A 7,581-nucleotide genomic window follows, 5' to 3' on the forward strand; every position below is an offset into this window, starting at 1 on the left:
GTGCGTCGGGCCGCCGGTGGCTCTGGGCGGCGTGGCTCCCCTGCTAGGTGGCGCTGCGGCGCTGGCGGCGGCGAGGCGCGGGCTCCTCCTCCTCCCGATCTGATGGCGCCGGCGCTCAGGTGTGCGGCGAGGTCCACGCGGGTCGGCGGCGCGCGACGTCTTCTTCCTCCCCGATCTGATGGCTCCACGGTGGCACCAGTGCTCGGGCGGCGGTTGGCTTCGGCATTCTGTGCGCGATTCCGGGATCCCATGACTCGGATCTGGCGCGAGTTGGGAGGTTGCCGGCTCCTCTTGGTGTTTTGGTGCGCGGGGCTCACAGCGGGGAGTGTGCTGGCGGCAGTCGCCTGGAGCCTGGCATAGGGCGCAGCAGGTTGGTGGGAGTTGGTGGTGCACCGGCACCGTCCGTGGCGGTGGCGTGAGCGCAGCCATGGAGGCGGCGGCGCTGCGAGGCCCTGCTAGGAAGGGTCCTGGCAGGCAGCGGGCGCTCGGCTGCATCCGTGTGAAGCGCGCGGTGATGCTAGACGGAGTTGGTGCCGGAGAGTGGTTCAAGGTGCGGGTCAGACCGGATCTGGTGGCAGTCCCCTGGTGCGGGCGAAGGCCGTCGTGGCCGTCCCAAGCGACGTGCTGCAGCGACGGCGGTGCAACGACGGCGGTGCAAAGCAACGGTCAGGGCTGTCCCAAGCGGGTTGCCATTATAGATGTCCCTTCCAACCCAGTCTGTGTTGAATTGAAGAAACGGAAACCAAGCCAACTGCAAAAGTAAAAGCAGACAAGTGAGTTTAAGATCAGTACGTTTTGTTATGTACTCACTCCCTCGGTTCCTAAATATAAGTCTTTTTTCCCTAAAAAAATAATATATAAATCTTTTTAGATATTTCAATTGAGACTACATGCGGAGCAAAATGAGTAAATGTACACTCTAAAATATGTCTATGTACATCGACATGTAGTTTTTATTGAAATCTCTAAAAAGACTTATATTTAAGAACAGAGAAAGTACGTAACAAGTCCAAACTGATTGAACCTACTTACCCACGTAATCGTCGCGTCGGTCGATGTCACAGAGTCCAATCCTTTTTCGGACTTGAACTCAGTGGGTTCCAGCAGCTAGCGTATGCCGGAGAAGAACCACAACCTGTGCCGTCTCGTTCTCGGCCGTTAGAATGACCACTTTCACCATAGGCTTAGTCATATTCTTTATACCCTGGTACAGGTCGATGAAGGCAGCAAGACAGCCGCCGGGACGTGGAGCGATGGAGGTGGCATCGATTGGCTGCTCCTTCGCGAGGAGCACTGTAATTACTACGCTGACACCGAGAAGGACCTGAACAGATAGCACACTATTCATTGTCTAGAGAAGTAACAAGTAAGAACATATAGTATGGCAAAATTAAACAGTTTATAACAGGTCAAGCATGCACTTGACCATTGAAGCTTCAGTGTGGCACAATTATTACAGCACTAATAGGCAAGAAAGAATGTGAACTATATAAACATCTCTATGCAGTGTGACTCTCATTTTCAATTTTTATTTATTTATCAAAAGGAGGATAGCTTATCACTAAAAAACAAATTTTCAAACTTGCATAGACATAGGTTGGAAGGCACCACATCTAAGGTTCTTCGACCACCAACTACTAAGACACTTCTCGAAACAGTTTTTGCCTTGCACCACATCTAAGGTAATGTATTGGACCTAGCCCGCAGCCAAAAAAAGTTGCATGTACTCTAATTCATGGCTTTTCCAACATCTAAGGTAAATGGAATTGTTCAACATCTGAGGTCTGTGTACGCTCATTCATGCAAGTTATGTAAGTTACGCTCATTCATCTGAGTATGACATTATGAGGGCAAAATAAAAGGAAATTTGTTCAAGCATCATTTGAAAAAACAAAACAAAAAATATTTGTCACCATTGCGGCCAAGAGCGCGCCCTTCACGTCGGCGCACGAGTCGCAGCAACCCGAGGTTCTCAGCCAGGGGAGCCACCTATATATAAGGGACATGCTCACATCATGCATGTCCATAAGTACAAACACTTATGAAAGGAAAATAGAAATAGTAGGTGTGTACTCTTTTCAGTACCCGAAGGTGACAGACCAGGTAGCCGATGACACTTCCAAGAGCCATCCATAGTGAAAATAGAGCCCGACCGACGTTTGAGCTCCGGTTTGCTAATGCTGCAACAAACACATGAGAATATTACTAGGGAACGGGAAATCAAACAATTAGCTCTAAGGCTAGTCATAGTGGGAGTAACTTACGTAATAACATAGCGCATTTTAAGAAAATTTTGTTTATGAGGCATGTAGTTAATGAGGAGAGAGGTGTTTAGAGTAACATAATATGTTACCGTAACATAGCGCTTCCCGAGAAAGGATGAGTCTACAAGCTAATAAATGAAATCACCTATGGCACTAGTACTATGTTACTTTGCACTGTGGAGGTAGTAACTTAGACTAGGATCATATAGATGACACTAGTATAAGTTACTCCCCACTATCTCCCACAAAAAAAAAGTTACTCCCCACTATGACCAGCCTAAGCCTAACACTACCCCACTAGATCCCATGCGTCCCTGTTGCGTGTGATACGCCAACAGGAGCAAACGGTACTTCGGTCTTTTTCTGTAATAAAGAAGGAAAGGTTTAAAAGACAATCCCTACATTTTCATGAACCATCGGGTGGTCTCCTTGGAGTAGGTGACTTTCTCAAGGGAGTGCACCAACTCCAGGGAGACCACCTGATGGTTTATGAAAATATAGGGATTGTGATTTTCTAATATTATAAAATCCTACAAAAATCCGAAACAATTTACAACCCATAGATCTTCATAAACGCATGTGATTCCATATCCTGTACACCAATCTCATCATCAATCTTACGATCTTATACCCCAATCACAATACATGTGATTACTAGTGCTAAAGTCCCTCTATAGTAGTAGCACTTCAGCCATTACTAGTGCTAGCGGAGTGATTACTAGTGCAACCGAACAACAGTCCACGAGTGGAGTAGCCGCTGTACAGATTTGATACTGAGTCACTGCTCACGTGCCTCACCGTCCCCTCCCCCTATATATAGCGAGGTCTTCTGCAACACTCGTTCTTCGTCACTAGCCACTGCCACCCTCGTTCTTCCTCTCTAGCCCTTTCAGTTCCTCCTCAGTGAACCCTGGCCATGGAGATCGAAGGCCCCCGCGGGGATACCGAGAAAGCTAGCAAGAGGGGCGACTGGATCAAGCTCCTGAAGCTGTTCTTCACGTGCGCCGCGTCATTCGGAGTGCAGTTCGTCTTGGCCATCGAGACGTCCGTCTTGGCACCCTACTCTCAGGTCCGAAGCCCCGTCGATTCTTTCTTTCCGCAGTGGTGGCTTTTTTGTAGATCTATGGGTTGTAAATCCGAAACAAGGAGCTAGGCCTAGCTCCTTGATTCAGATCATGAGATTATCTTGTTTTGAGATTTATATACTTGGTCCTTGTGCATGTCACAGAGTCTGGGGATCCCGCACAAATTTGATTCAATGATCTGGATGTTTGGCCCCGTAGTTGGTTTGTTGGTGCGTTTCTGCTCCGGTGCTCCCCCCTGGGCTGAACGCGAGGGGGAGAAACACAAGGACGGCTGAGATCTGTCAAAAACGATTCGTGAAGAGGGGCACGATCGTCTTTTTATGTCCGTGTAGAGCGCGCGTAGAGCCCGGTACGAGCCCGCACCGGCCCGATTACTTTTGTACGCTGAGGGTATAGACGTATTATACGTGGGCATTTCGGTTTCCCTTGTCACGTGCCCGCTGTCACGTGCGGCGGTCGTGGGCTAGCCACGCGCCACGCCACGCACGAAAAATTTCAAAAACGTCCCATCCTATAAGAAGGGAGGGGAACCACCACCGGCCGCATCCGCCCACCATTTCCCCCCAAATCGGCTCACTCCCTCCTCCCTCCTTGGCGCATCGTCTCCCCCTCGTCTCCATCGCCCCGCCACCTCACCTAATCGCTCAACCCCACCGCCTCCCTCTCTCCAGCGGGTTCTCTCAGGCTTCGATGGAGCAAGGTCGTGGCGTTGCCGTCGCTGCGCACGGAGATGTGGTCGAGGGCGCGGAGATCGCGGCAGATGCCGTCCAAGAAGTGGCCGCCGTCGGCGGTGCGGGAGATGCTGCATCCGCAGTCGCTGGATCGGTCCCTGCGGCGGCGGATCTGGTGGCGCAGGGGGTGGTGGGCTCGAACTCCGTCGTGGCAGACCTGGTGGTGACGGCGTCTGGCGGCGCACTGGATGTAGGTGCGGAGGCGAGCGACAAGCAGGTGGTGGATGTGGTAATGCTTCTCGTTCCCCTTCTTTCATACTTGTAGTAGATTAGCAGAAGATTTAGTAGATGGGGTTTTTTATAGTAGATTTGTGATTGATTGCGGCACCCCCTTCTGCTTGTTAGGGTTATTTGATTGAATGGCGAACCCCATTTCAGAGTTAGGGTTTTTTCTAGTTGATTCGTGCTTGAATGCTAGAGACATCATAATGAGAGTTAGGTTATTTATATTAGAATCTGGATTGCCGCATGTGCTCAGATTCTGTTCTGTGCTGTATATTTTGTTAGATTTGTTGTGCATATTCCCTCAGTGGGCCACGGCAGGGGCTGAGCAGCCACCCAGTGTGTCTATTAAAGTTGATATTGTAGAAATGAGGTTTAAATCCTACTTTGTGTGACAGAAGTGTGTCAGTTAATTGTTGAAATGAACACAGTATGTTTAACTAGTGCGCAATTTCAAAATAGTTAGGAGCTTCACTTCATTATCCATAAACTAAAATTATAGGTAGGTTTTATTTTTGATCTGTAGGATTGCTGTACTTATAAAGTAAACCATAAGTAGATTTGCTAGACATGCAACTATGCCAGATGACCAGGTCATATTAAATTTATGTTGCATAACTCCATGAATGAATGTCATATGAAATAGTTTCACACCTAGCACCAAAAATTGCACTAAGATTTCCTTTCCTGAAGCTCATGGCATTACAATATACTATCCAATATAAGGTTCAGATTATAGGGCAGCTGATGCACCACTATGTACATTACATGAGCCAGATGAAGTAAATGCAATTACTTGTTGTCAACCAATGTACTACTTCCATTAATTGGCACACCTGAGCACTCACAATATTATTGTTGGTGCCCAGTCTGGCATTATAGTTTGAAGGACCACAGTCAGCATGATCTAAAATTTTAGTTTGACCAAGCTATCATTGTAGAATGCTTGACCTTTGGATAATTTGAGGTCAAAGTAACATTTTAGGTTATTAGAAGCACATTGCAGATTGCTTGACCTTTGCATACTATGTTATATGTAGTTAGTAGTATAATTGAATTAATTACTTCTATTGCAGAATGAGGAAGCTGCTGGCAACAAGAGGAAGCTGGACATCACTGGGTTCAACGACCCGTCTGATTCTGACGACGACGAGGAGGTAACCCCAAGTTGTTTTTGGTCTGTTTATTAATCTGTCTGAGATGTTGTTTGTTGATGATGCCCTATATGAATGCCTCTAAATTGGAATGTTATATAGTTTATTCATTCATATCATAAAGTTGTGTTGTTTGGTCATTAATTAGCTCTAAATGGCATATCTGTGGTCTTTGATCATGAAACCATATCTGAATGCACATAAATGGAAATATTGTGTTGTTTGTCCATTGAATTATTCTAAAATGGAAAGTTTTGTTGTGGTTTCAACTAATTCCTCTCAAAGTTGTGTTGTTTGTGCATTAATTAGCTGTAAATGGGATATGTGTGATGTTTTTTCATGAAACCATATATGAATGCATATAAATGGAACTATTCTGTTGTTTGTCCATTAAATTCTTCTAAATGGAACTATTCTGTTGTTTGTGCATTAATTAGCTGTAAATGGGCTATTATGTTTGTTTGTTCATTAACGGGCAAGTAAATGGCAATTATTTGATGTTTGTTAATTACATTACTCTAAATGGTAAGTATGTATTTATATGTGCAGTACAACTCTGGAGATGAGGTGGAAGAGTGGAACCACAAGTCCTTCATTGAGCATGAAGCCAACAAGATCAGGGAGAAGGGGAAGGCGGCGTACTACAAGTGGGGCAAGTTCAGGTGCCCATACTGCACCACTAAGCCAATTCCCAAGGATGGGCTGTATGAGCACCTTATGTCCCATGCATGCGGTGTAACGACGAGTGGGAACGACGTGAAGATCAGGGCAGAGCATGCAGCCCTCCTAAAGGCTATGGGTCCCATCTAGTCACCCTCTGTGAAGCTGGTAGTGGTACTCATCATCAATATAGTTGATGATGTTTAACTTTTGCGCTAGTATGGTTGTGAACTGTGAATCTGGAAGGTGGAAGTGTTTGTGAACTGTTAAGTAGTATGGCGGACTCTTAAGTAGTATGGCAGACTCTTAAGTATGGCAGAGACTTAATTAATCTAGTATGTCTCTGAAGTATATCAACTGTCTAGATGCAGGTCAGCTATGCTTTGTTGCAGTGTTTATATTCTGATGCTGCAATGATCACAGTAGGTGCTTCAATGTTGCTTGACTGATGAGACATGCTGCATACAGTGGGCATGTGCTTGGTAATGGTGTGTGCAAAGAACAAGCCTTATCTACATAGGATAGACAGTAAAAAACATTGACTTGAGGTTTTCATAAGTTAGCATGATCGAATCTTCCATTACAAATATATTATTAAATTTAGAAAATGTTGAAAATCATTTTTTGTCAATGTTCTTAAGTTAGCATGATTGAATATTCCATTTCAAATATACTATAAAAATTGGAAAATGTTGAAAATCCTTTTTTGTCAATGTTCATAAGTGAGCATGATTGAATATTCCATTTCAAATATATTTTTAAAATGAGAAAATGTTGAAAATCCTTTTTTGTCAATGTTCATAAGTGAGCATGATTGAATATTCCATTTCAAATATGTTTTTAAAATTAGAAAATGTTGAAAATCTTTTTTGTCAATGTTCATAAGTTAGCGTGATTGAAACTTCCATTTGAAATATATTATAGGAATTAGAAAATTTTGAAAATCTTTTTTTGTCAATGTTCATAAGTTAGCAAGATTGAATCTTCCATTTCTAATATATTTTAAAAAGTGGAAATTTTGGAGGTGGTCGATAAAATCACCGCCTTCTGGAGGGACCATTTGGTCAAACTTACATGGTGATTTTTTGCAGTTAGTCTATAGGGCAATATAAATTCAAAAAAAATTAAAACTAATATAAAAACTTGAAAACCAAGCTTTGTTTGTGCAAGAGATCATGTGTGCCCAAATTTAGGTGATTTGGAGGTGGTCGAAAAAATCACCGCATTCCGGAGGGGCCATTTGGTCTAACTTAAGCCAGTTTTTGAGCATAGGTGATTTTTTCCACCACCTCCAAATCACGCAAATTTTCTTGTACTTGGTGACCCACATGTGCCAAACATGGCTATGAAAGAAAAATTTGAAAATATATATTTTACAATGCCCCCTTGAGGTATAGACCGATGTTTTGACCAGTCAGTCTAGAGGGCATTATAAAATTAAAAAAATTCAAAAAAATATAAAACC

The sequence above is a fragment of the Triticum aestivum genome, chromosome 7D (assembly GCF_018294505.1).
Source record: "Triticum aestivum cultivar Chinese Spring chromosome 7D, IWGSC CS RefSeq v2.1, whole genome shotgun sequence".
Classification (NCBI taxonomy): domain Eukaryota; kingdom Viridiplantae; phylum Streptophyta; class Magnoliopsida; order Poales; family Poaceae; genus Triticum; species Triticum aestivum.